Consider the following 27,314-nt stretch of genomic DNA (forward strand, 5'->3'; position numbering starts at 1 on the left):
ATCGACTTCTTAAAATATGGCTCGTACAAAGCAAACTGCACGTAAATCTACTGGAGGAAAGGCTCCACGAAAACAACTCGCCACTAAAGCTGCGAGGAAAAGCGCACCAGCTACTGGAGGAGTGAAAAAACCACATCGTTACAGACCTGGTACAGTTGCTCTCAGAGAAATCAGAAGATACCAGAAGTCAACCGAGCTCTTGATCCGCAAGTTGCCTTTCCAGCGTCTTGTGCGAGAAATTGCTCAGGACTTCAAAACAGATCTGCGATTCCAGAGCACAGCCGTTATGGCTCTGCAAGAGGCTTCTGAAGCGTACCTTGTTGGCTTGTTCGAGGATACTAACTTGTGTGCCATTCACGCAAAACGAGTTACAATCATGCCTAAAGACATCCAGTTGGCAAGAAGAATTCGTGGGGAACGTGCCTAAGCATCTTACCAAACAAAAAACGGCTATTTTTATAGCCACACATCCATAAAAAATATTACGGCTAGCTTTTTATATCAAACTTTGTTCTGCTTTCTGTTTAAATTTTATGCTACATAAAAATTTTATGCTACATAAAGTTTGACAATGTTAAAAATATGAAGGGCAAGAAAAGTAAAAGCAAGAAAATAAGAAATTTAAAAACGAAAATACTTAAACTTAGGGAATCTAATCTTAAAATTACTCTTTTTTAACTGTTTAAGTGACTTAAACAAGTTTAACTTTGTACCAAGATAATGTTTTTTTGTAAATGTGTGGCTATAAAAATAGCCGTTTGTTAATGTAATAGCCAGATACACACAAATTATTTTTTTGCGGTCTTCTTTGCTGCCTTTTTGGGAGTCTTTTTGACCTTCTTTGCTGCAGGTTTTTTAGCAACAGGCTTCTTTGTGGGTTTCTTAGCTGCTGGTTTCTTAGCCGAGGCTTTCTTTGTGGCAGGCTTCTTTGCTGCTTTCTTTGGCGTGCTCTTCTTTGCTGGCTTCTTTTTTGGTGTACTTTTCTTTGCAGTAGGCTTCTTTGCCGTTGGCTTTTTTGCTGCGGCCTTTTTCTTAGGTTTTTCTTTTTTTACCTGACCTAGCTTGAATGATCCAGAAGCACCAGTGCCTTTAGTTTGAATCAAATCGCCTGATGTTACTCCTCGTTTAAGAGCCATTTTCAGATGATGATCTGAGTTTTCAGCAACTTTGTAATTTGCATGAATATATTTTGTAATAGCTTGGCGAGATGAACCACCGCGTTCCTTTAGGGTAGCGATAGCAGCCTTGATCATGTCCACATATTTAGGGTGATCAGCTGTCTTCTTTGCAGCAGGTTTCTTCTTGGGTGCGATTTTCTTTGGAGAAGCTGCTTCACTCATTTTTAATGTTTTCTTACAACAATCCAACGATAAACGATGCTTGTTATCACAGTAGAAGTATACTAAACATTACCGTGTAAATGAGATATAATTTAAGACGGTGCGAAGTATGCGGACGTAAAAGTACCACTCCCGGGAATTGATTTGGCGCGAAAACAGAAATGTGTGTTTCTGTACATCGTATAATGTCCGTTTTGGGAGCCGCGACTATGCGAAAGCATGTTAATTTTTATTTGTAGCACGACGCAATAGTCTGAAAGAGAAGCTGCTGGAGTTTGAGGTCTTCAGCATTACATCTACTCTGTTAATTTGGGCTTCTTCCGCGCCCGTGTTAGGATTTTCATAAAGCGTTCTTTGGTTTGCGTTGCGTATGTCGGCCTACATCATCGACACGGCCTGTTTCCGGCTATTAGGAGCAATTCATATATTGGGCACTGCGTTTCGACTTTTTTATTAGACCACAGTAAAAAAATTCACTCACAGAAGTCCCTTTCTTTCATGGCTACAAACACGAAGAATTCTGTCGTAAGTAAAACGAATGCGCAAGCCAAAATAACGATGGGGCGAAGTCATAAGCATGGCCCTGTGGCCCAATGGATAAGGCATCTGACTACGAATCAGGGGATTCCAGGTTCGACTCCTGGCAGGGTCGCACTGTCGCATTTCGGCTGCATGGTCTACTGTGTAACGCGCGCGCACGTTCTGGCGTAATGCGTTGATAAACGGAATGTACGCAGTCATATTGGAAAGTAATATCACGCACTTAGTATCGTCGCCTTTGTTAGCATTCATGTAAGTTACCATCCACTCGCTACAGTCGCTCTCCATCCTACGGCTAAATCAACAGCCGTGATTTTTACTATGTCGCCGTCCATCCGTACGCGGTGACAGTTGTAAGCTTTACAGTAACGTGACATGCTCCACAAGCAGTTACGGTGTGTGGACGATGCCTATCATGGCAACGCTTGTTCTTTATCGCTTCTCGGCCTAATGGCTAAGATCAAGTGTAGTATCTGTTCTTATCAGTTTAATATCTGGTAGGCCATTCTCTGAATGGTCAGTATATTAATCTGATTTTTGGCCTTGGGTCATGGAGGTGGATTCATTCACGCCGTGACCACGGGTTGCCTTGGTGTTGCACTATTACCGATGGCGGCCCACATAAGCAATAAAAGAATAATAGCAGTCCTCTTTCCGACGGCACTCTGCATAGTCTACGGCGGGAACAAAACGCGTACACTGGGGGAGAATACAGCCTATGCCCCGCGACACGGCAGTTTATAACACACTCAAGCCACAAGCATTAACAAACTTTGAAGGGTACCCTCATGCTACGGTGCAGTTCCAACTCATACTTACCTGACGGGGAAGTAAAGACTGATCAATGAGGGTTTTCTTCCAGAGTGAGGCTCTTGCATTGCACTACGCTTGGGCTGACCTCTGCGATTACTGCAAACGTCAGTAACTCGACCGTACAATTTCTGGTAGTGGGGGCCTGCGTCCGCGCTCGCCCCCTCCTTAAGTCAAAATGAATGAGCTTAGAAAAGTTGCGCGGCCAAATGTCGGTGGTGACTTAAACGCTAAGGTAAAACCTCGCTTGGCTGTTACGAAACGTGATTGCGATATAAGTCCTCGGAAGGCGGCGGAATTTTATTTTATTTGCCATTCCGTCAGGGTTATTGGATGATCGGCAATAGATCGAGTTTGTATGCATTTGAAAGCTCTTTTTTCTCGTACTATCACCTGAAAATGTCGTAGGAAAATGTCATAGGAAACACTTTCAACAACCGCCACGTTCCTTAATTGTTATAACAAGAAATATATCACAGCACCATTGAAATGAAAAGGCAACAAATGAAAATGAAAAGCCTACGACACCGGGAGTTCCCAGGCGGTCCCCCATCCAAGTACTATCCCGGCCCGACGATGCTTAACTTCCGTGATCAGACGAGAACGGGTGTGTTCATCGTGGTATGGCCGTAGACATTAGTAGGGGCAAATACGTGCAATTTATTTTGACGTTGTGATCAAATTTTTTTATTTAATTTCTTTGAGTTACTTAGGACAAGGCGTATGCATGGATTATCTATTAGACTTTAAGGTTATAGTTTTGTGAAAAAAACAATGTTTTTTTAAAGATGTGTGGCTATAAAAATAGCCGTTGTTTTCTGAGTGTAGCGGTTTACTTCTTCTGTCCTTTGTCGTTCTTCTTTGGGAGTAAGACAGCTTGAATGTTTGGCAAAACACCACCAGCTGCAATGGTTACACCGCTCAAAAGTTTGTTTAATTCTTCATCATTACGAACAGCCAATTGTAAATGTCTTGGAATAATCCTAGCTTTTTTGTTGTCTCTTGCTGCGTTACCAGCCAACTCCAATATCTCAGCAGATAAATATTCCAAGACGGCTGCTAAGTAAACTGGTGCTCCAGATCCAATTCGGTTAGCATAGTGCCCTCTACGAAGGAATCTATGCACTCTACCGACTGGAAATTGAAGTCCAGCTCTTGAGGATCTTGTCTTGGCTTTAGCCTTAGCTTTTCCACCTTTTCCACGTCCAGACATAACTGCGATTTGATTTGTAAGTTAATACAAAAACGTACGAATATTTAACGTAAGTGTTAACGAAATAAACTTTACTCGTTTTTTCATCATAAAAATAGGATCGAAATCATGTTTTTTTAACCAATCATAATTAAGTATTAAACAAAAGATTTTTTTTTTAACCAATTAAATTGCGTATCGGCGTTTTCGGATCGAATTCGATCCGATTTTTTTACTTATAAACAAAAAGTTTTGACTTGCAGTTTAATGCTTATTTACAAGTTAAGTAGCAAAAATTTTTAACCATGTCTGACGCAGCAGCTAAAGGAGGAAAACAGGCACCTAAAGTAGCCAAGAAAGGTGAAAAAAGAGCCGGCAAAAAAGGAGGAAAGATTGGTGGAACTGGTGAAAAGAAACGCAAGAGAAAGAGAAAGGAAAGTTATGCTATTTACATCTACAATGTTTTGAAACAAGTTCACCCAGATGTCGGAGTTTCAAGCAAAGCTATGAGCATCATGAACTCATTTGTCAACGACATCTTTGAGCGCATTGCTTCCGAAGCTTCGCGTTTGGCTCTTCAAAACAAAAAGTCGACCATCTCTTCTCGTGAAATTCAAACCGCAGTACGTCTTCTCTTGCCTGGAGAACTTGCAAAACACGCAGTCAGTGAAGGAACAAAAGCCGTCACAAAATACACAAGCAGCAAGTAAACCAACGTCTACCAAACACAAACGGTCTTTTTTAAGACCACACATCTTTAAAAAAACATTTACTTGGCGTCACTACAAGTTAACCGAAGTTAATAAAACTTCTAAATAATGTGCTTAAGAACACTAGCCTACATTTAAAATACTTCCCCATGTGTGTGTGTGGATTAGCTTCACTTTTCATACGTATTATTAGCTGTACTTGCAGAAAAGACAAGTACATTGATCCATGTTATTGCTTACATTTAACTTAACCCAGCTTTTCACGGAAACACTCCCAGGCAAATTAACCCTACAAAGTATTTCTAAATTTTTTTTGTGTCATATATGACATAGTATCGTATAGCAATAAATGTAACTGTGACAAGACTTTACACATTGTGTAATTTGGAAGCGTGCACAAAGTAATGTTTTAAAAGATTTGTGGCTATAAAAATAGCCGTTTTTGTTGAGCAATGACAACGCTTAACCTCCGAATCCGTAAAGAGTTCTTCCTTGACGTTTTAAGGCATAAACAACATCCATAGCGGTAACGGTCTTGCGTTTAGCGTGCTCTGTGTAGGTTACAGCATCACGAATAACATTCTCTAAGAAAACCTTCAGTACACCTCTGGTTTCCTCATAGATAAGGCCAGAGATACGTTTGACACCACCTCGTCGAGCAAGACGTCGAATAGCAGGTTTTGTGATTCCCTGAATGTTATCACGAAGAATTTTTCGGTGACGTTTAGCACCTCCTTTTCCCAATCCTTTACCTCCTTTTCCGCGTCCAGACATATTGATATAGTTGCGTACAGAACGAGTACAAAAACAACGTTTGAGTTAACAGAATTCAGACAGCTTTAAAAAGAGGCCATAAAATTACCTACTGCTCGTGGAAACACCCTAATTAACCAATAGAGTTGCGTCATTACAAAATGTTCCGAACATTTTGTACATTTTTTTAAGTAAAACTGTAGTTTTTTTAAAAATTCGTGGTCTTAATGTTTCAGTAAGGCAATAAATTTGGCATCGTTGGAATTCGCCAAACCTTCTGCTACTTACTAAAAAAAAAAAAAGTCAAAAGCTTTTGTGTATCAGAAGATACAGCCGTTTTCCCGTAGCCAAAAAACACAGATTTTATAAAAATGTTAAAGTAATGAGCGTAATGTCATTATGCAGCCAATCAGAAATTACTTTCTTAGCACCAATCAAATGGTTTGTTTTGAACCTTAGCTGTCAATCAATATGAGAAATAAAACTTTGGCGCGATAGTGCATTTTAGACCGTCTTGTGTATCCGTACTACATCGACTTCTTAAAATATGGCTCGTACAAAGCAAACTGCACGTAAATCTACTGGAGGAAAGGCTCCACGAAAACAACTCGCCACTAAAGCTGCGAGGAAAAGCGCACCAGCTACTGGAGGAGTGAAAAAACCACATCGTTACAGACCTGGTACAGTTGCTCTCAGAGAAATCAGAAGATACCAGAAGTCAACCGAGCTCTTGATCCGCAAGTTGCCTTTCCAGCGTCTTGTGCGAGAAATTGCTCAGGACTTCAAAACAGATCTGCGATTCCAGAGCACAGCCGTTATGGCTCTGCAAGAGGCTTCTGAAGCGTACCTTGTTGGCTTGTTCGAGGATACTAACTTGTGTGCCATTCACGCAAAACGAGTTACAATCATGCCTAAAGACATCCAGTTGGCAAGAAGAATTCGTGGGGAACGTGCCTAAGCATCTTACCAAACAAAAAACGGCTATTTTTATAGCCACACATCCATAAAAAATATTACGGCTAGCTTTTTATATTAAACTTTGTTCTGCTTTCTGTTTAAATTTTATGCTACATAAAAATTTTATGCTACATAAAGTTTGACAATGTTAAAAATATGAAGGGCAAGAAAAGTAAAAGCAAGAAAATAAGAAATTTAAAAACGAAAATACTTAAACTTAGGGAATCTAATCTTAAAATTACTCTTTTTTAACTGTTTAAGTGACTTAAACAAGTTTAACTTTGTACCAAGATAATGTTTTTTTGTAAATGTGTGGCTATAAAAATAGCCGTTTGTTAATGTAATAGCCAGATACACACAAATTATTTTTTTGCGGTCTTCTTTGCTGCCTTTTTGGGAGTCTTTTTGACCTTCTTTGCTGCAGGTTTTTTAGCAACAGGCTTCTTTGTGGGTTTCTTAGCTGCTGGTTTCTTAGCCGAGGCTTTCTTTGTGGCAGGCTTCTTTGCTGCTTTCTTTGGCGTGCTCTTCTTTGCTGGCTTCTTTTTTGGTGTACTTTTCTTTGCAGTAGGCTTCTTTGCCGTTGGCTTTTTTGCTGCGGCCTTTTTCTTAGGTTTTTCTTTTTTTACCTGACCTAGCTTGAATGATCCAGAAGCACCAGTGCCTTTAGTTTGAATCAAATCGCCTGATGTTACTCCTCGTTTAAGAGCCATTTTCAGATGATGATCTGAGTTTTCAGCAACTTTGTAATTTGCATGAATATATTTTGTAATAGCTTGGCGAGATGAACCACCGCGTTCCTTTAGGGTAGCGATAGCAGCCTTGATCATGTCCACATATTTAGGGTGATCAGCTGTCTTCTTTGCAGCAGGTTTCTTCTTGGGTGCGATTTTCTTTGGAGAAGCTGCTTCACTCATTTTTAATGTTTTCTTACAACAATCCAACGATAAACGATGCTTGTTATCACAGTAGAAGTATACTAAACATTACCGTGTAAATGAGATATAATTTAAGACGGTGCGAAGTATGCGGACGTAAAAGTACCACTCCCGGGAATTGATTTGGCGCGAAAACAGAAATGTGTGTTTCTGTACATCGTATAATGTCCGTTTTGGGAGCCGCGACTATGCGAAAGCATGTTAATTTTTATTTGTAGCACGACGCAATAGTCTGAAAGAGAAGCTGCTGGAGTTTGAGGTCTTCAGCATTACATCTACTCTGTTAATTTGGGCTTCTTCCGCGCCCGTGTTAGGATTTTCATAAAGCGTTCTTTGGTTTGCGTTGCGTATGTCGGCCTACATCATCGACACGGCCTGTTTCCGGCTATTAGGAGCAATTCATATATTGGGCACTGCGTTTCGACTTTTTTATTAGACCACAGTAAAAAAATTCACTCACAGAAGTCCCTTTCTTTCATGGCTACAAACACGAAGAATTCTGTCGTAAGTAAAACGAATGCGCAAGCCAAAATAACGATGGGGCGAAGTCATAAGCATGGCCCTGTGGCCCAATGGATAAGGCATCTGACTACGAATCAGGGGATTCCAGGTTCGACTCCTGGCAGGGTCGCACTGTCGCATTTCGGCTGCATGGTCTACTGTGTAACGCGCGCGCACGTTCTGGCGTAATGCGTTGATAAACGGAATGTACGCAGTCATATTGGAAAGTAATATCACGCACTTAGTATCGTCGCCTTTGTTAGCATTCATGTAAGTTACCATCCACTCGCTACAGTCGCTCTCCATCCTACGGCTAAATCAACAGCCGTGATTTTTACTATGTCGCCGTCCATCCGTACGCGGTGACAGTTGTAAGCTTTACAGTAACGTGACATGCTCCACAAGCAGTTACGGTGTGTGGACGATGCCTATCATGGCAACGCTTGTTCTTTATCGCTTCTCGGCCTAATGGCTAAGATCAAGTGTAGTATCTGTTCTTATCAGTTTAATATCTGGTAGGCCATTCTCTGAATGGTCAGTATATTAATCTGATTTTTGGCCTTGGGTCATGGAGGTGGATTCATTCACGCCGTGACCACGGGTTGCCTTGGTGTTGCACTATTACCGATGGCGGCCCACATAAGCAATAAAAGAATAATAGCAGTCCTCTTTCCGACGGCACTCTGCATAGTCTACGGCGGGAACAAAACGCGTACACTGGGGGAGAATACAGCCTATGCCCCGCGACACGGCAGTTTATAACACACTCAAGCCACAAGCATTAACAAACTTTGAAGGGTACCCTCATGCTACTGTGCAGTTCCAACTCATACTTACCTGACGGGGAAGTAAAGACTGATCAATGAGGGTTTTCTTCCAGAGTGAGGCTCTTGCATTGCACTACGCTTGGGCTGACCTCTGCGATTACTGCAAACGTCAGTAACTCGACCGTACAATTTCTGGTAGTGGGGGCCTGCGTCCGCGCTCGCCCCCTCCTTAAGTCAAAATGAATGAGCTTAGAAAAGTTGCGCGGCCAAATGTCGGTGGTGACTTAAACGCTAAGGTAAAACCTCGCTTGGCTGTTACGAAACGTGATTGCGATATAAGTCCTCGGAAGGCGGCGGAATTTTATTTTATTTGCCATTCCGTCAGGGTTATTGGATGATCGGCAATAGATCGAGTTTGTATGCATTTGAAAGCTCTTTTTTCTCGTACTATCACCTGAAAATGTCGTAGGAAAATGTCATAGGAAACACTTTCAACAACCGCCACGTTCCTTAATTGTTATAACAAGAAATATATCACAGCACCATTGAAATGAAAAGGCAACAAATGAAAATGAAAAGCCTACGACACCGGGAGTTCCCAGGCGGTCCCCCATCCAAGTACTATCCCGGCCCGACGATGCTTAACTTCCGTGATCAGACGAGAACGGGTGTGTTCATCGTGGTATGGCCGTAGACATTAGTAGGGGCAAATACGTGCAATTTATTTTGACGTTGTGATCAAATTTTTTTATTTAATTTCTTTGAGTTACTTAGGACAAGGCGTATGCATGGATTATCTATTAGACTTTAAGGTTATAGTTTTGTGAAAAAAACAATGTTTTTTTAAAGATGTGTGGCTATAAAAATAGCCGTTGTTTTCTGAGTGTAGCGGTTTACTTCTTCTGTCCTTTGTCGTTCTTCTTTGGGAGTAAGACAGCTTGAATGTTTGGCAAAACACCACCAGCTGCAATGGTTACACCGCTCAAAAGTTTGTTTAATTCTTCATCATTACGAACAGCCAATTGTAAATGTCTTGGAATAATCCTAGCTTTTTTGTTGTCTCTTGCTGCGTTACCAGCCAACTCCAATATCTCAGCAGATAAATATTCCAAGACGGCTGCTAAGTAAACTGGTGCTCCAGATCCAATTCGGTTAGCATAGTGCCCTCTACGAAGGAATCTATGCACTCTACCGACTGGAAATTGAAGTCCAGCTCTTGAGGATCTTGTCTTGGCTTTAGCCTTAGCTTTTCCACCTTTTCCACGTCCAGACATAACTGCGATTTGATTTGTAAGTTAATACAAAAACGTACGAATATTTAACGTAAGTGTTAACGAAATAAACTTTACTCGTTTTTTCATCATAAAAATAGGATCGAAATCATGTTTTTTTAACCAATCATAATTAAGTATTAAACAAAAGATTTTTTTTTTAACCAATTAAATTGCGTATCGGCGTTTTCGGATCGAATTCGATCCGATTTTTTTACTTATAAACAAAAAGTTTTGACTTGCAGTTTAATGCTTATTTACAAGTTAAGTAGCAAAAATTTTTAACCATGTCTGACGCAGCAGCTAAAGGAGGAAAACAGGCACCTAAAGTAGCCAAGAAAGGTGAAAAAAGAGCCGGCAAAAAAGGAGGAAAGATTGGTGGAACTGGTGAAAAGAAACGCAAGAGAAAGAGAAAGGAAAGTTATGCTATTTACATCTACAATGTTTTGAAACAAGTTCACCCAGATGTCGGAGTTTCAAGCAAAGCTATGAGCATCATGAACTCATTTGTCAACGACATCTTTGAGCGCATTGCTTCCGAAGCTTCGCGTTTGGCTCTTCAAAACAAAAAGTCGACCATCTCTTCTCGTGAAATTCAAACCGCAGTACGTCTTCTCTTGCCTGGAGAACTTGCAAAACACGCAGTCAGTGAAGGAACAAAAGCCGTCACAAAATACACAAGCAGCAAGTAAACCAACGTCTACCAAACACAAACGGTCTTTTTTAAGACCACACATCTTTAAAAAAACATTTACTTGGCGTCACTACAAGTTAACCGAAGTTAATAAAACTTCTAAATAATGTGCTTAAGAACACTAGCCTACATTTAAAATACTTCCCCATGTGTGTGTGTGGATTAGCTTCACTTTTCATACGTATTATTAGCTGTACTTGCAGAAAAGACAAGTACATTGATCCATGTTATTGCTTACATTTAACTTAACCCAGCTTTTCACGGAAACACTCCCAGGCAAATTAACCCTACAAAGTATTTCTAAATTTTTTTTGTGTCATATATGACATAGTATCGTATAGCAATAAATGTAACTGTGACAAGACTTTACACATTGTGTAATTTGGAAGCGTGCACAAAGTAATGTTTTAAAAGATTTGTGGCTATAAAAATAGCCGTTTTTGTTGAGCAATGACAACGCTTAACCTCCGAATCCGTAAAGAGTTCTTCCTTGACGTTTTAAGGCATAAACAACATCCATAGCGGTAACGGTCTTGCGTTTAGCGTGCTCTGTGTAGGTTACAGCATCACGAATAACATTCTCTAAGAAAACCTTCAGTACACCTCTGGTTTCCTCATAGATAAGGCCAGAGATACGTTTGACACCACCTCGTCGAGCAAGACGTCGAATAGCAGGTTTTGTGATTCCCTGAATGTTATCACGAAGAATTTTTCGGTGACGTTTAGCACCTCCTTTTCCCAATCCTTTACCTCCTTTTCCGCGTCCAGACATATTGATATAGTTGCGTACAGAACGAGTACAAAAACAACGTTTGAGTTAACAGAATTCAGACAGCTTTAAAAAGAGGCCATAAAATTACCTACTGCTCGTGGAAACACCCTAATTAACCAATAGAGTTGCGTCATTACAAAATGTTCCGAACATTTTGTACATTTTTTTAAGTAAAACTGTAGTTTTTTTAAAAATTCGTGGTCTTAATGTTTCAGTAAGGCAATAAATTTGGCATCGTTGGAATTCGCCAAACCTTCTGCTACTTACTAAAAAAAAAAAAAGTCAAAAGCTTTTGTGTATCAGAAGATACAGCCGTTTTCCCGTAGCCAAAAAACACAGATTTTATAAAAATGTTAAAGTAATGAGCGTAATGTCATTATGCAGCCAATCAGAAATTACTTTCTTAGCACCAATCAAATGGTTTGTTTTGAACCTTAGCTGTCAATCAATATGAGAAATAAAACTTTGGCGCGATAGTGCATTTTAGACCGTCTTGTGTATCCGTACTACATCGACTTCTTAAAATATGGCTCGTACAAAGCAAACTGCACGTAAATCTACTGGAGGAAAGGCTCCACGAAAACAACTCGCCACTAAAGCTGCGAGGAAAAGCGCACCAGCTACTGGAGGAGTGAAAAAACCACATCGTTACAGACCTGGTACAGTTGCTCTCAGAGAAATCAGAAGATACCAGAAGTCAACCGAGCTCTTGATCCGCAAGTTGCCTTTCCAGCGTCTTGTGCGAGAAATTGCTCAGGACTTCAAAACAGATCTGCGATTCCAGAGCACAGCCGTTATGGCTCTGCAAGAGGCTTCTGAAGCGTACCTTGTTGGCTTGTTCGAGGATACTAACTTGTGTGCCATTCACGCAAAACGAGTTACAATCATGCCTAAAGACATCCAGTTGGCAAGAAGAATTCGTGGGGAACGTGCCTAAGCATCTTACCAAACAAAAAACGGCTATTTTTATAGCCACACATCCATAAAAAATATTACGGCTAGCTTTTTATATCAAACTTTGTTCTGCTTTCTGTTTAAATTTTATGCTACATAAAAATTTTATGCTACATAAAGTTTGACAATGTTAAAAATATGAAGGGCAAGAAAAGTAAAAGCAAGAAAATAAGAAATTTAAAAACGAAAATACTTAAACTTAGGGAATCTAATCTTAAAATTACTCTTTTTTAACTGTTTAAGTGACTTAAACAAGTTTAACTTTGTACCAAGATAATGTTTTTTTGTAAATGTGTGGCTATAAAAATAGCCGTTTGTTAATGTAATAGCCAGATACACACAAATTATTTTTTTGCGGTCTTCTTTGCTGCCTTTTTGGGAGTCTTTTTGACCTTCTTTGCTGCAGGTTTTTTAGCAACAGGCTTCTTTGTGGGTTTCTTAGCTGCTGGTTTCTTAGCCGAGGCTTTCTTTGTGGCAGGCTTCTTTGCTGCTTTCTTTGGCGTGCTCTTCTTTGCTGGCTTCTTTTTTGGTGTACTTTTCTTTGCAGTAGGCTTCTTTGCCGTTGGCTTTTTTGCTGCGGCCTTTTTCTTAGGTTTTTCTTTTTTTACCTGACCTAGCTTGAATGATCCAGAAGCACCAGTGCCTTTAGTTTGAATCAAATCGCCTGATGTTACTCCTCGTTTAAGAGCCATTTTCAGATGATGATCTGAGTTTTCAGCAACTTTGTAATTTGCATGAATATATTTTGTAATAGCTTGGCGAGATGAACCACCGCGTTCCTTTAGGGTAGCGATAGCAGCCTTGATCATGTCCACATATTTAGGGTGATCAGCTGTCTTCTTTGCAGCAGGTTTCTTCTTGGGTGCGATTTTCTTTGGAGAAGCTGCTTCACTCATTTTTAATGTTTTCTTACAACAATCCAACGATAAACGATGCTTGTTATCACAGTAGAAGTATACTAAACATTACCGTGTAAATGAGATATAATTTAAGACGGTGCGAAGTATGCGGACGTAAAAGTACCACTCCCGGGAATTGATTTGGCGCGAAAACAGAAATGTGTGTTTCTGTACATCGTATAATGTCCGTTTTGGGAGCCGCGACTATGCGAAAGCATGTTAATTTTTATTTGTAGCACGACGCAATAGTCTGAAAGAGAAGCTGCTGGAGTTTGAGGTCTTCAGCATTACATCTACTCTGTTAATTTGGGCTTCTTCCGCGCCCGTGTTAGGATTTTCATAAAGCGTTCTTTGGTTTGCGTTGCGTATGTCGGCCTACATCATCGACACGGCCTGTTTCCGGCTATTAGGAGCAATTCATATATTGGGCACTGCGTTTCGACTTTTTTATTAGACCACAGTAAAAAAATTCACTCACAGAAGTCCCTTTCTTTCATGGCTACAAACACGAAGAATTCTGTCGTAAGTAAAACGAATGCGCAAGCCAAAATAACGATGGGGCGAAGTCATAAGCATGGCCCTGTGGCCCAATGGATAAGGCATCTGACTACGAATCAGGGGATTCCAGGTTCGACTCCTGGCAGGGTCGCACTGTCGCATTTCGGCTGCATGGTCTACTGTGTAACGCGCGCGCACGTTCTGGCGTAATGCGTTGATAAACGGAATGTACGCAGTCATATTGGAAAGTAATATCACGCACTTAGTATCGTCGCCTTTGTTAGCATTCATGTAAGTTACCATCCACTCGCTACAGTCGCTCTCCATCCTACGGCTAAATCAACAGCCGTGATTTTTACTATGTCGCCGTCCATCCGTACGCGGTGACAGTTGTAAGCTTTACAGTAACGTGACATGCTCCACAAGCAGTTACGGTGTGTGGACGATGCCTATCATGGCAACGCTTGTTCTTTATCGCTTCTCGGCCTAATGGCTAAGATCAAGTGTAGTATCTGTTCTTATCAGTTTAATATCTGGTAGGCCATTCTCTGAATGGTCAGTATATTAATCTGATTTTTGGCCTTGGGTCATGGAGGTGGATTCATTCACGCCGTGACCACGGGTTGCCTTGGTGTTGCACTATTACCGATGGCGGCCCACATAAGCAATAAAAGAATAATAGCAGTCCTCTTTCCGACGGCACTCTGCATAGTCTACGGCGGGAACAAAACGCGTACACTGGGGGAGAATACAGCCTATGCCCCGCGACACGGCAGTTTATAACACACTCAAGCCACAAGCATTAACAAACTTTGAAGGGTACCCTCATGCTACGGTGCAGTTCCAACTCATACTTACCTGACGGGGAAGTAAAGACTGATCAATGAGGGTTTTCTTCCAGAGTGAGGCTCTTGCATTGCACTACGCTTGGGCTGACCTCTGCGATTACTGCAAACGTCAGTAACTCGACCGTACAATTTCTGGTAGTGGGGGCCTGCGTCCGCGCTCGCCCCCTCCTTAAGTCAAAATGAATGAGCTTAGAAAAGTTGCGCGGCCAAATGTCGGTGGTGACTTAAACGCTAAGGTAAAACCTCGCTTGGCTGTTACGAAACGTGATTGCGATATAAGTCCTCGGAAGGCGGCGGAATTTTATTTTATTTGCCATTCCGTCAGGGTTATTGGATGATCGGCAATAGATCGAGTTTGTATGCATTTGAAAGCTCTTTTTTCTCGTACTATCACCTGAAAATGTCGTAGGAAAATGTCATAGGAAACACTTTCAACAACCGCCACGTTCCTTAATTGTTATAACAAGAAATATATCACAGCACCATTGAAATGAAAAGGCAACAAATGAAAATGAAAAGCCTACGACACCGGGAGTTCCCAGGCGGTCCCCCATCCAAGTACTATCCCGGCCCGACGATGCTTAACTTCCGTGATCAGACGAGAACGGGTGTGTTCATCGTGGTATGGCCGTAGACATTAGTAGGGGCAAATACGTGCAATTTATTTTGACGTTGTGATCAAATTTTTTTATTTAATTTCTTTGAGTTACTTAGGACAAGGCGTATGCATGGATTATCTATTAGACTTTAAGGTTATAGTTTTGTGAAAAAAACAATGTTTTTTTAAAGATGTGTGGCTATAAAAATAGCCGTTGTTTTCTGAGTGTAGCGGTTTACTTCTTCTGTCCTTTGTCGTTCTTCTTTGGGAGTAAGACAGCTTGAATGTTTGGCAAAACACCACCAGCTGCAATGGTTACACCGCTCAAAAGTTTGTTTAATTCTTCATCATTACGAACAGCCAATTGTAAATGTCTTGGAATAATCCTAGCTTTTTTGTTGTCTCTTGCTGCGTTACCAGCCAACTCCAATATCTCAGCAGATAAATATTCCAAGACGGCTGCTAAGTAAACTGGTGCTCCAGATCCAATTCGGTTAGCATAGTGCCCTCTACGAAGGAATCTATGCACTCTACCGACTGGAAATTGAAGTCCAGCTCTTGAGGATCTTGTCTTGGCTTTAGCCTTAGCTTTTCCACCTTTTCCACGTCCAGACATAACTGCGATTTGATTTGTAAGTTAATACAAAAACGTACGAATATTTAACGTAAGTGTTAACGAAATAAACTTTACTCGTTTTTTCATCATAAAAATAGGATCGAAATCATGTTTTTTTAACCAATCATAATTAAGTATTAAACAAAAGATTTTTTTTTTAACCAATTAAATTGCGTATCGGCGTTTTCGGATCGAATTCGATCCGATTTTTTTACTTATAAACAAAAAGTTTTGACTTGCAGTTTAATGCTTATTTACAAGTTAAGTAGCAAAAATTTTTAACCATGTCTGACGCAGCAGCTAAAGGAGGAAAACAGGCACCTAAAGTAGCCAAGAAAGGTGAAAAAAGAGCCGGCAAAAAAGGAGGAAAGATTGGTGGAACTGGTGAAAAGAAACGCAAGAGAAAGAGAAAGGAAAGTTATGCTATTTACATCTACAATGTTTTGAAACAAGTTCACCCAGATGTCGGAGTTTCAAGCAAAGCTATGAGCATCATGAACTCATTTGTCAACGACATCTTTGAGCGCATTGCTTCCGAAGCTTCGCGTTTGGCTCTTCAAAACAAAAAGTCGACCATCTCTTCTCGTGAAATTCAAACCGCAGTACGTCTTCTCTTGCCTGGAGAACTTGCAAAACACGCAGTCAGTGAAGGAACAAAAGCCGTCACAAAATACACAAGCAGCAAGTAAACCAACGTCTACCAAACACAAACGGTCTTTTTTAAGACCACACATCTTTAAAAAAACATTTACTTGGCGTCACTACAAGTTAACCGAAGTTAATAAAACTTCTAAATAATGTGCTTAAGAACACTAGCCTACATTTAAAATACTTCCCCATGTGTGTGTGTGGATTAGCTTCACTTTTCATACGTATTATTAGCTGTACTTGCAGAAAAGACAAGTACATTGATCCATGTTATTGCTTACATTTAACTTAACCCAGCTTTTCACGGAAACACTCCCAGGCAAATTAACCCTACAAAGTATTTCTAAATTTTTTTTGTGTCATATATGACATAGTATCGTATAGCAATAAATGTAACTGTGACAAGACTTTACACATTGTGTAATTTGGAAGCGTGCACAAAGTAATGTTTTAAAAGATTTGTGGCTATAAAAATAGCCGTTTTTGTTGAGCAATGACAACGCTTAACCTCCGAATCCGTAAAGAGTTCTTCCTTGACGTTTTAAGGCATAAACAACATCCATAGCGGTAACGGTCTTGCGTTTAGCGTGCTCTGTGTAGGTTACAGCATCACGAATAACATTCTCTAAGAAAACCTTCAGTACACCTCTGGTTTCCTCATAGATAAGGCCAGAGATACGTTTGACACCACCTCGTCGAGCAAGACGTCGAATAGCAGGTTTTGTGATTCCCTGAATGTTATCACGAAGAATTTTTCGGTGACGTTTAGCACCTCCTTTTCCCAATCCTTTACCTCCTTTTCCGCGTCCAGACATATTGATATAGTTGCGTACAGAACGAGTACAAAAACAACGTTTGAGTTAACAGAATTCAGACAGCTTTAAAAAGAGGCCATAAAATTACCTACTGCTCGTGGAAACACCCTAATTAACCAATAGAGTTGCGTCATTACAAAATGTTCCGAACATTTTGTACATTTTTTTAAGTAAAACTGTAGTTTTTTTAAAAATTCGTGGTCTTAATGTTTCAGTAAGGCAATAAATTTGGCATCGTTGGAATTCGCCAAACCTTCTGCTACTTACTAAAAAAAAAAAAAGTCAAAAGCTTTTGTGTATCAGAAGATACAGCCGTTTTCCCGTAGCCAAAAAACACAGATTTTATAAAAATGTTAAAGTAATGAGCGTAATGTCATTATGCAGCCAATCAGAAATTACTTTCTTAGCACCAATCAAATGGTTTGTTTTGAACCTTAGCTGTCAATCAATATGAGAAATAAAACTTTGGCGCGATAGTGCATTTTAGACCGTCTTGTGTATCCGTACTACATCGACTTCTTAAAATATGGCTCGTACAAAGCAAACTGCACGTAAATCTACTGGAGGAAAGGCTCCACGAAAACAACTCGCCACTAAAGCTGCGAGGAAAAGCGCACCAGCTACTGGAGGAGTGAAAAAACCACATCGTTACAGACCTGGTACAGTTGCTCTCAGAGAAATCAGAAGATACCAGAAGTCAACCGAGCTCTTGATCCGCAAGTTGCCTTTCCAGCGTCTTGTGCGAGAAATTGCTCAGGACTTCAAAACAGATCTGCGATTCCAGAGCACAGCCGTTATGGCTCTGCAAGAGGCTTCTGAAGCGTACCTTGTTGGCTTGTTCGAGGATACTAACTTGTGTGCCATTCACGCAAAACGAGTTACAATCATGCCTAAAGACATCCAGTTGGCAAGAAGAATTCGTGGGGAACGTGCCTAAGCATCTTACCAAACAAAAAACGGCTATTTTTATAGCCACACATCCATAAAAAATATTACGGCTAGCTTTTTATATCAAACTTTGTTCTGCTTTCTGTTTAAATTTTATGCTACATAAAAATTTTATGCTACATAAAGTTTGACAATGTTAAAAATATGAAGGGCAAGAAAAGTAAAAGCAAGAAAATAAGAAATTTAAAAACGAAAATACTTAAACTTAGGGAATCTAATCTTAAAATTACTCTTTTTTAACTGTTTAAGTGACTTAAACAAGTTTAACTTTGTACCAAGATAATGTTTTTTTGTAAATGTGTGGCTATAAAAATAGCCGTTTGTTAATGTAATAGCCAGATACACACAAATTATTTTTTTGCGGTCTTCTTTGCTGCCTTTTTGGGAGTCTTTTTGACCTTCTTTGCTGCAGGTTTTTTAGCAACAGGCTTCTTTGTGGGTTTCTTAGCTGCTGGTTTCTTAGCCGAGGCTTTCTTTGTGGCAGGCTTCTTTGCTGCTTTCTTTGGCGTGCTCTTCTTTGCTGGCTTCTTTTTTGGTGTACTTTTCTTTGCAGTAGGCTTCTTTGCCGTTGGCTTTTTTGCTGCGGCCTTTTTCTTAGGTTTTTCTTTTTTTACCTGACCTAGCTTGAATGATCCAGAAGCACCAGTGCCTTTAGTTTGAATCAAATCGCCTGATGTTACTCCTCGTTTAAGAGCCATTTTCAGATGATGATCTGAGTTTTCAGCAACTTTGTAATTTGCATGAATATATTTTGTAATAGCTTGGCGAGATGAACCACCGCGTTCCTTTAGGGTAGCGATAGCAGCCTTGATCATGTCCACATATTTAGGGTGATCAGCTGTCTTCTTTGCAGCAGGTTTCTTCTTGGGTGCGATTTTCTTTGGAGAAGCTGCTTCACTCATTTTTAATGTTTTCTTACAACAATCCAACGATAAACGATGCTTGTTATCACAGTAGAAGTATACTAAACATTACCGTGTAAATGAGATATAATTTAAGACGGTGCGAAGTATGCGGACGTAAAAGTACCACTCCCGGGAATTGATTTGGCGCGAAAACAGAAATGTGTGTTTCTGTACATCGTATAATGTCCGTTTTGGGAGCCGCGACTATGCGAAAGCATGTTAATTTTTATTTGTAGCACGACGCAATAGTCTGAAAGAGAAGCTGCTGGAGTTTGAGGTCTTCAGCATTACATCTACTCTGTTAATTTGGGCTTCTTCCGCGCCCGTGTTAGGATTTTCATAAAGCGTTCTTTGGTTTGCGTTGCGTATGTCGGCCTACATCATCGACACGGCCTGTTTCCGGCTATTAGGAGCAATTCATATATTGGGCACTGCGTTTCGACTTTTTTATTAGACCACAGTAAAAAAATTCACTCACAGAAGTCCCTTTCTTTCATGGCTACAAACACGAAGAATTCTGTCGTAAGTAAAACGAATGCGCAAGCCAAAATAACGATGGGGCGAAGTCATAAGCATGGCCCTGTGGCCCAATGGATAAGGCATCTGACTACGAATCAGGGGATTCCAGGTTCGACTCCTGGCAGGGTCGCACTGTCGCATTTCGGCTGCATGGTCTACTGTGTAACGCGCGCGCACGTTCTGGCGTAATGCGTTGATAAACGGAATGTACGCAGTCATATTGGAAAGTAATATCACGCACTTAGTATCGTCGCCTTTGTTAGCATTCATGTAAGTTACCATCCACTCGCTACAGTCGCTCTCCATCCTACGGCTAAATCAACAGCCGTGATTTTTACTATGTCGCCGTCCATCCGTACGCGGTGACAGTTGTAAGCTTTACAGTAACGTGACATGCTCCACAAGCAGTTACGGTGTGTGGACGATGCCTATCATGGCAACGCTTGTTCTTTATCGCTTCTCGGCCTAATGGCTAAGATCAAGTGTAGTATCTGTTCTTATCAGTTTAATATCTGGTAGGCCATTCTCTGAATGGTCAGTATATTAATCTGATTTTTGGCCTTGGGTCATGGAGGTGGATTCATTCACGCCGTGACCACGGGTTGCCTTGGTGTTGCACTATTACCGATGGCGGCCCACATAAGCAATAAAAGAATAATAGCAGTCCTCTTTCCGACGGCACTCTGCATAGTCTACGGCGGGAACAAAACGCGTACACTGGGGGAGAATACAGCCTATGCCCCGCGACACGGCAGTTTATAACACACTCAAGCCACAAGCATTAACAAACTTTGAAGGGTACCCTCATGCTACGGTGCAGTTCCAACTCATACTTACCTGACGGGGAAGTAAAGACTGATCAATGAGGGTTTTCTTCCAGAGTGAGGCTCTTGCATTGCACTACGCTTGGGCTGACCTCTGCGATTACTGCAAACGTCAGTAACTCGACCGTACAATTTCTGGTAGTGGGGGCCTGCGTCCGCGCTCGCCCCCTCCTTAAGTCAAAATGAATGAGCTTAGAAAAGTTGCGCGGCCAAATGTCGGTGGTGACTTAAACGCTAAGGTAAAACCTCGCTTGGCTGTTACGAAACGTGATTGCGATATAAGTCCTCGGAAGGCGGCGGAATTTTATTTTATTTGCCATTCCGTCAGGGTTATTGGATGATCGGCAATAGATCGAGTTTGTATGCATTTGAAAGCTCTTTTTTCTCGTACTATCACCTGAAAATGTCGTAGGAAAATGTCATAGGAAACACTTTCAACAACCGCCACGTTCCTTAATTGTTATAACAAGAAATATATCACAGCACCATTGAAATGAAAAGGCAACAAATGAAAATGAAAAGCCTACGACACCGGGAGTTCCCAGGCGGTCCCCCATCCAAGTACTATCCCGGCCCGACGATGCTTAACTTCCGTGATCAGACGAGAACGGGTGTGTTCATCGTGGTATGGCCGTAGACATTAGTAGGGGCAAATACGTGCAATTTATTTTGACGTTGTGATCAAATTTTTTTATTTAATTTCTTTGAGTTACTTAGGACAAGGCGTATGCATGGATTATCTATTAGACTTTAAGGTTATAGTTTTGTGAAAAAAACAATGTTTTTTTAAAGATGTGTGGCTATAAAAATAGCCGTTGTTTTCTGAGTGTAGCGGTTTACTTCTTCTGTCCTTTGTCGTTCTTCTTTGGGAGTAAGACAGCTTGAATGTTTGGCAAAACACCACCAGCTGCAATGGTTACACCGCTCAAAAGTTTGTTTAATTCTTCATCATTACGAACAGCCAATTGTAAATGTCTTGGAATAATCCTAGCTTTTTTGTTGTCTCTTGCTGCGTTACCAGCCAACTCCAATATCTCAGCAGATAAATATTCCAAGACGGCTGCTAAGTAAACTGGTGCTCCAGATCCAATTCGGTTAGCATAGTGCCCTCTACGAAGGAATCTATGCACTCTACCGACTGGAAATTGAAGTCCAGCTCTTGAGGATCTTGTCTTGGCTTTAGCCTTAGCTTTTCCACCTTTTCCACGTCCAGACATAACTGCGATTTGATTTGTAAGTTAATACAAAAACGTACGAATATTTAACGTAAGTGTTAACGAAATAAACTTTACTCGTTTTTTCATCATAAAAATAGGATCGAAATCATGTTTTTTTAACCAATCATAATTAAGTATTAAACAAAAGATTTTTTTTTTAACCAATTAAATTGCGTATCGGCGTTTTCGGATCGAATTCGATCCGATTTTTTTACTTATAAACAAAAAGTTTTGACTTGCAGTTTAATGCTTATTTACAAGTTAAGTAGCAAAAATTTTTAACCATGTCTGACGCAGCAGCTAAAGGAGGAAAACAGGCACCTAAAGTAGCCAAGAAAGGTGAAAAAAGAGCCGGCAAAAAAGGAGGAAAGATTGGTGGAACTGGTGAAAAGAAACGCAAGAGAAAGAGAAAGGAAAGTTATGCTATTTACATCTACAATGTTTTGAAACAAGTTCACCCAGATGTCGGAGTTTCAAGCAAAGCTATGAGCATCATGAACTCATTTGTCAACGACATCTTTGAGCGCATTGCTTCCGAAGCTTCGCGTTTGGCTCTTCAAAACAAAAAGTCGACCATCTCTTCTCGTGAAATTCAAACCGCAGTACGTCTTCTCTTGCCTGGAGAACTTGCAAAACACGCAGTCAGTGAAGGAACAAAAGCCGTCACAAAATACACAAGCAGCAAGTAAACCAACGTCTACCAAACACAAACGGTCTTTTTTAAGACCACACATCTTTAAAAAAACATTTACTTGGCGTCACTACAAGTTAACCGAAGTTAATAAAACTTCTAAATAATGTGCTTAAGAACACTAGCCTACATTTAAAATACTTCCCCATGTGTGTGTGTGGATTAGCTTCACTTTTCATACGTATTATTAGCTGTACTTGCAGAAAAGACAAGTACATTGATCCATGTTATTGCTTACATTTAACTTAACCCAGCTTTTCACGGAAACACTCCCAGGCAAATTAACCCTACAAAGTATTTCTAAATTTTTTTTGTGTCATATATGACATAGTATCGTATAGCAATAAATGTAACTGTGACAAGACTTTACACATTGTGTAATTTGGAAGCGTGCACAAAGTAATGTTTTAAAAGATTTGTGGCTATAAAAATAGCCGTTTTTGTTGAGCAATGACAACGCTTAACCTCCGAATCCGTAAAGAGTTCTTCCTTGACGTTTTAAGGCATAAACAACATCCATAGCGGTAACGGTCTTGCGTTTAGCGTGCTCTGTGTAGGTTACAGCATCACGAATAACATTCTCTAAGAAAACCTTCAGTACACCTCTGGTTTCCTCATAGATAAGGCCAGAGATACGTTTGACACCACCTCGTCGAGCAAGACGTCGAATAGCAGGTTTTGTGATTCCCTGAATGTTATCACGAAGAATTTTTCGGTGACGTTTAGCACCTCCTTTTCCCAATCCTTTACCTCCTTTTCCGCGTCCAGACATATTGATATAGTTGCGTACAGAACGAGTACAAAAACAACGTTTGAGTTAACAGAATTCAGACAGCTTTAAAAAGAGGCCATAAAATTACCTACTGCTCGTGGAAACACCCTAATTAACCAATAGAGTTGCGTCATTACAAAATGTTCCGAACATTTTGTACATTTTTTTAAGTAAAACTGTAGTTTTTTTAAAAATTCGTGGTCTTAATGTTTCAGTAAGGCAATAAATTTGGCATCGTTGGAATTCGCCAAACCTTCTGCTACTTACTAAAAAAAAAAAAAGTCAAAAGCTTTTGTGTATCAGAAGATACAGCCGTTTTCCCGTAGCCAAAAAACACAGATTTTATAAAAATGTTAAAGTAATGAGCGTAATGTCATTATGCAGCCAATCAGAAATTACTTTCTTAGCACCAATCAAATGGTTTGTTTTGAACCTTAGCTGTCAATCAATATGAGAAATAAAACTTTGGCGCGATAGTGCATTTTAGACCGTCTTGTGTATCCGTACTACATCGACTTCTTAAAATATGGCTCGTACAAAGCAAACTGCACGTAAATCTACTGGAGGAAAGGCTCCACGAAAACAACTCGCCACTAAAGCTGCGAGGAAAAGCGCACCAGCTACTGGAGGAGTGAAAAAACCACATCGTTACAGACCTGGTACAGTTGCTCTCAGAGAAATCAGAAGATACCAGAAGTCAACCGAGCTCTTGATCCGCAAGTTGCCTTTCCAGCGTCTTGTGCGAGAAATTGCTCAGGACTTCAAAACAGATCTGCGATTCCAGAGCACAGCCGTTATGGCTCTGCAAGAGGCTTCTGAAGCGTACCTTGTTGGCTTGTTCGAGGATACTAACTTGTGTGCCATTCACGCAAAACGAGTTACAATCATGCCTAAAGACATCCAGTTGGCAAGAAGAATTCGTGGGGGAACGTGCCTAAGCATCTTACCAAACAAAAAACGGCTATTTTTATAGCCACACATCCATAAAAAATATTACGGCTAGCTTTTTATATCAAACTTTGTTCTGCTTTCTGTTTAAATTTTATGCTACATAAAAATTTTATGCTACATAAAGTTTGACAATGTTAAAAATATGAAGGGCAAGAAAAGTAAAAGCAAGAAAATAAGAAATTTAAAAACGAAAATACTTAAACTTAGGGAATCTAATCTTAAAATTACTCTTTTTTAACTGTTTAAGTGACTTAAACAAGTTTAACTTTGTACCAAGATAATGTTTTTTTGTAAATGTGTGGCTATAAAAATAGCCGTTTGTTAATGTAATAGCCAGATACACACAAATTATTTTTTTGCGGTCTTCTTTGCTGCCTTTTTGGGAGTCTTTTTGACCTTCTTTGCTGCAGGTTTTTTAGCAACAGGCTTCTTTGTGGGTTTCTTAGCTGCTGGTTTCTTAGCCGAGGCTTTCTTTGTGGCAGGCTTCTTTGCTGCTTTCTTTGGCGTGCTCTTCTTTGCTGGCTTCTTTTTTGGTGTACTTTTCTTTGCAGTAGGCTTCTTTGCCGTTGGCTTTTTTGCTGCGGCCTTTTTCTTAGGTTTTTCTTTTTTTACCTGACCTAGCTTGAATGATCCAGAAGCACCAGTGCCTTTAGTTTGAATCAAATCGCCTGATGTTACTCCTCGTTTAAGAGCCATTTTCAGATGATGATCTGAGTTTTCAGCAACTTTGTAATTTGCATGAATATATTTTGTAATAGCTTGGCGAGATGAACCACCGCGTTCCTTTAGGGTAGCGATAGCAGCCTTGATCATGTCCACATATTTAGGGTGATCAGCTGTCTTCTTTGCAGCAGGTTTCTTCTTGGGTGCGATTTTCTTTGGAGAAGCTGCTTCACTCATTTTTAATGTTTTCTTACAACAATCCAACGATAAACGATGCTTGTTATCACAGTAGAAGTATACTAAACATTACCGTGTAAATGAGATATAATTTAAGACGGTGCGAAGTATGCGGACGTAAAAGTACCACTCCCGGGAATTGATTTGGCGCGAAAACAGAAATGTGTGTTTCTGTACATCGTATAATGTCCGTTTTGGGAGCCGCGACTATGCGAAAGCATGTTAATTTTTATTTGTAGCACGACGCAATAGTCTGAAAGAGAAGCTGCTGGAGTTTGAGGTCTTCAGCATTACATCTACTCTGTTAATTTGGGCTTCTTCCGCGCCCGTGTTAGGATTTTCATAAAGCGTTCTTTGGTTTGCGTTGCGTATGTCGGCCTACATCATCGACACGGCCTGTTTCCGGCTATTAGGAGCAATTCATATATTGGGCACTGCGTTTCGACTTTTTTATTAGACCACAGTAAAAAAATTCACTCACAGAAGTCCCTTTCTTTCATGGCTACAAACACGAAGAATTCTGTCGTAAGTAAAACGAATGCGCAAGCCAAAATAACGATGGGGCGAAGTCATAAGCATGGCCCTGTGGCCCAATGGATAAGGCATCTGACTACGAATCAGGGGATTCCAGGTTCGACTCCTGGCAGGGTCGCACTGTCGCATTTCGGCTGCATGGTCTACTGTGTAACGCGCGCGCACGTTCTGGCGTAATGCGTTGATAAACGGAATGTACGCAGTCATATTGGAAAGTAATATCACGCACTTAGTATCGTCGCCTTTGTTAGCATTCATGTAAGTTACCATCCACTCGCTACAGTCGCTCTCCATCCTACGGCTAAATCAACAGCCGTGATTTTACTATGTCGCCGTCCATCCGTACGCGGTGACAGTTGTAAGCTTTACAGTAACGTGACATGCTCCACAAGCAGTTACGGTGTGTGGACGATGCCTATCATGGCAACGCTTGTTCTTTATCGCTTCTCGGCCTAATGGCTAAGATCAAGTGTAGTATCTGTTCTTATCAGTTTAATATCTGGTAGGCCATTCTCTGAATGGTCAGTATATTAATCTGATTTTTGGCCTTGGGTCATGGAGGTGGATTCATTCACGCCGTGACCACGGGTTGCCTTGGTGTTGCACTATTACCGATGGCGGCCCACATAAGCAATAAAAGAATAATAGCAGTCCTCTTTCCGACGGCACTCTGCATAGTCTACGGCGGGAACAAAACGCGTACACTGGGGGAGAATACAGCCTATGCCCCGCGACACGGCAGTTTATAACACACTCAAGCCACAAGCATTAACAAACTTTGAAGGGTACCCTCATGCTACGGTGCAGTTCCAACTCATACTTACCTGACGGGGAAGTAAAGACTGATCAATGAGGGTTTTCTTCCAGAGTGAGGCTCTTGCATTGCACTACGCTTGGGCTGACCTCTGCGATTACTGCAAACGTCAGTAACTCGACCGTACAATTTCTGGTAGTGGGGGCCTGCGTCCGCGCTCGCCCCCTCCTTAAGTCAAAATGAATGAGCTTAGAAAAGTTGCGCGGCCAAATGTCGGTGGTGACTTAAACGCTAAGGTAAAACCTCGCTTGGCTGTTACGAAACGTGATTGCGATATAAGTCCTCGGAAGGCGGCGGAATTTTATTTTATTTGCCATTCCGTCAGGGTTATTGGATGATCGGCAATAGATCGAGTTTGTATGCATTTGAAAGCTCTTTTTTCTCGTACTATCACCTGAAAATGTCGTAGGAAAATGTCATAGGAAACACTTTCAACAACCGCCACGTTCCTTAATTGTTATAACAAGAAATATATCACAGCACCATTGAAATGAAAAGGCAACAAATGAAATGAAAAGCCTACGACACCGGGAGTTCCCAGGCGGTCCCCCATCCAAGTACTATCCCGGCCCGACGATGCTTAACTTCCGTGATCAGACGAGAACGGGTGTGTTCATCGTGGTATGGCCGTAGACATTAGTAGGGGCAAATACGTGCAATTTATTTTGACGTTGTGATCAAATTTTTTTATTTAATTTCTTTGAGTTACTTAGGACAAGGCGTATGCATGGATTATCTATTAGACTTTAAGGTTATAGTTTTGTGAAAAAAACAATGTTTTTTTAAAGATGTGTGGCTATAAAAATAGCCGTTGTTTTCTGAGTGTAGCGGTTTACTTCTTCTGTCCTTTGTCGTTCTTCTTTGGGAGTAAGACAGCTTGAATGTTTGGCAAAACACCACCAGCTGCAATGGTTACACCGCTCAAAAGTTTGTTTAATTCTTCATCATTACGAACAGCCAATTGTAAATGTCTTGGAATAATCCTAGCTTTTTTGTTGTCTCTTGCTGCGTTACCAGCCAACTCCAATATCTCAGCAGATAAATATTCCAAGACGGCTGCTAAGTAAACTGGTGCTCCAGATCCAATTCGGTTAGCATAGTGCCCTCTACGAAGGAATCTA

General features: G+C 40.6%; 20 non-coding genes across 20 annotated transcripts; 15 read left to right on the forward strand and 5 right to left on the reverse strand.

Moving 5' to 3' along the window:
* Positions 1-1,919: 1,919 nt before the first annotated feature.
* Trnar-acg (transfer RNA arginine (anticodon ACG)) lies at positions 1,920-1,992 on the forward strand. Its single transcript has one exon. It is a non-coding gene; the product is annotated as a tRNA-Arg (tRNA).
* Positions 1,993-2,314: 322 nt separating this feature from the next.
* Positions 2,315-2,506, forward strand: LOC130661308 (U2 spliceosomal RNA). The gene has a single exon (XR_008988500.1). It is a non-coding gene; the product is annotated as a U2 spliceosomal RNA (small nuclear RNA).
* Positions 2,507-2,691: 185 nt separating this feature from the next.
* Positions 2,692-2,856, forward strand: LOC130660262 (U1 spliceosomal RNA). Its single transcript, XR_008987463.1, has one exon. It is a non-coding gene; the product is annotated as a U1 spliceosomal RNA (small nuclear RNA).
* Positions 2,857-3,206: 350 nt separating this feature from the next.
* On the reverse strand, positions 3,207-3,325 carry LOC130658308 (5S ribosomal RNA). Its single transcript, XR_008985524.1, has one exon. It is a non-coding gene; the product is annotated as a 5S ribosomal RNA (ribosomal RNA).
* Positions 3,326-7,795: 4,470 nt separating this feature from the next.
* On the forward strand, positions 7,796-7,868 carry Trnar-acg (transfer RNA arginine (anticodon ACG)). Its single transcript has one exon. It is a non-coding gene; the product is annotated as a tRNA-Arg (tRNA).
* Positions 7,869-8,190: 322 nt separating this feature from the next.
* LOC130661310 (U2 spliceosomal RNA) lies at positions 8,191-8,382 on the forward strand. Its single transcript, XR_008988502.1, has one exon. It is a non-coding gene; the product is annotated as a U2 spliceosomal RNA (small nuclear RNA).
* A 185-nt stretch (positions 8,383-8,567) lies between these two features.
* Positions 8,568-8,732, forward strand: LOC130660263 (U1 spliceosomal RNA). Its single transcript, XR_008987464.1, has one exon. It is a non-coding gene; the product is annotated as a U1 spliceosomal RNA (small nuclear RNA).
* A 350-nt stretch (positions 8,733-9,082) lies between these two features.
* LOC130658310 (5S ribosomal RNA) lies at positions 9,083-9,201 on the reverse strand. The gene has a single exon (XR_008985525.1). It is a non-coding gene; the product is annotated as a 5S ribosomal RNA (ribosomal RNA).
* Positions 9,202-13,671: 4,470 nt separating this feature from the next.
* Trnar-acg (transfer RNA arginine (anticodon ACG)) lies at positions 13,672-13,744 on the forward strand. Its single transcript has one exon. It is a non-coding gene; the product is annotated as a tRNA-Arg (tRNA).
* A 322-nt stretch (positions 13,745-14,066) lies between these two features.
* LOC130661311 (U2 spliceosomal RNA) lies at positions 14,067-14,258 on the forward strand. Its single transcript, XR_008988503.1, has one exon. It is a non-coding gene; the product is annotated as a U2 spliceosomal RNA (small nuclear RNA).
* A 185-nt stretch (positions 14,259-14,443) lies between these two features.
* Positions 14,444-14,608, forward strand: LOC130660264 (U1 spliceosomal RNA). Its single transcript, XR_008987465.1, has one exon. It is a non-coding gene; the product is annotated as a U1 spliceosomal RNA (small nuclear RNA).
* A 350-nt stretch (positions 14,609-14,958) lies between these two features.
* Positions 14,959-15,077, reverse strand: LOC130658311 (5S ribosomal RNA). Its single transcript, XR_008985526.1, has one exon. It is a non-coding gene; the product is annotated as a 5S ribosomal RNA (ribosomal RNA).
* Positions 15,078-19,547: 4,470 nt separating this feature from the next.
* Trnar-acg (transfer RNA arginine (anticodon ACG)) lies at positions 19,548-19,620 on the forward strand. Its single transcript has one exon. It is a non-coding gene; the product is annotated as a tRNA-Arg (tRNA).
* Positions 19,621-19,942: 322 nt separating this feature from the next.
* LOC130661312 (U2 spliceosomal RNA) lies at positions 19,943-20,134 on the forward strand. Its single transcript, XR_008988505.1, has one exon. It is a non-coding gene; the product is annotated as a U2 spliceosomal RNA (small nuclear RNA).
* Positions 20,135-20,319: 185 nt separating this feature from the next.
* On the forward strand, positions 20,320-20,484 carry LOC130660266 (U1 spliceosomal RNA). The gene has a single exon (XR_008987466.1). It is a non-coding gene; the product is annotated as a U1 spliceosomal RNA (small nuclear RNA).
* Positions 20,485-20,834: 350 nt separating this feature from the next.
* LOC130658312 (5S ribosomal RNA) lies at positions 20,835-20,953 on the reverse strand. The gene has a single exon (XR_008985527.1). It is a non-coding gene; the product is annotated as a 5S ribosomal RNA (ribosomal RNA).
* A 4,471-nt stretch (positions 20,954-25,424) lies between these two features.
* On the forward strand, positions 25,425-25,497 carry Trnar-acg (transfer RNA arginine (anticodon ACG)). The gene has a single exon. It is a non-coding gene; the product is annotated as a tRNA-Arg (tRNA).
* Positions 25,498-25,818: 321 nt separating this feature from the next.
* LOC130661313 (U2 spliceosomal RNA) lies at positions 25,819-26,010 on the forward strand. The gene has a single exon (XR_008988506.1). It is a non-coding gene; the product is annotated as a U2 spliceosomal RNA (small nuclear RNA).
* A 185-nt stretch (positions 26,011-26,195) lies between these two features.
* On the forward strand, positions 26,196-26,360 carry LOC130660267 (U1 spliceosomal RNA). Its single transcript, XR_008987467.1, has one exon. It is a non-coding gene; the product is annotated as a U1 spliceosomal RNA (small nuclear RNA).
* Positions 26,361-26,709: 349 nt separating this feature from the next.
* On the reverse strand, positions 26,710-26,828 carry LOC130658313 (5S ribosomal RNA). Its single transcript, XR_008985528.1, has one exon. It is a non-coding gene; the product is annotated as a 5S ribosomal RNA (ribosomal RNA).
* Positions 26,829-27,314: the final 486 nt, after the last annotated feature.

Source organism: Hydractinia symbiolongicarpus, chromosome 9, assembly GCF_029227915.1.
Source record: "Hydractinia symbiolongicarpus strain clone_291-10 chromosome 9, HSymV2.1, whole genome shotgun sequence".
Classification (NCBI taxonomy): domain Eukaryota; kingdom Metazoa; phylum Cnidaria; class Hydrozoa; order Anthoathecata; family Hydractiniidae; genus Hydractinia; species Hydractinia symbiolongicarpus.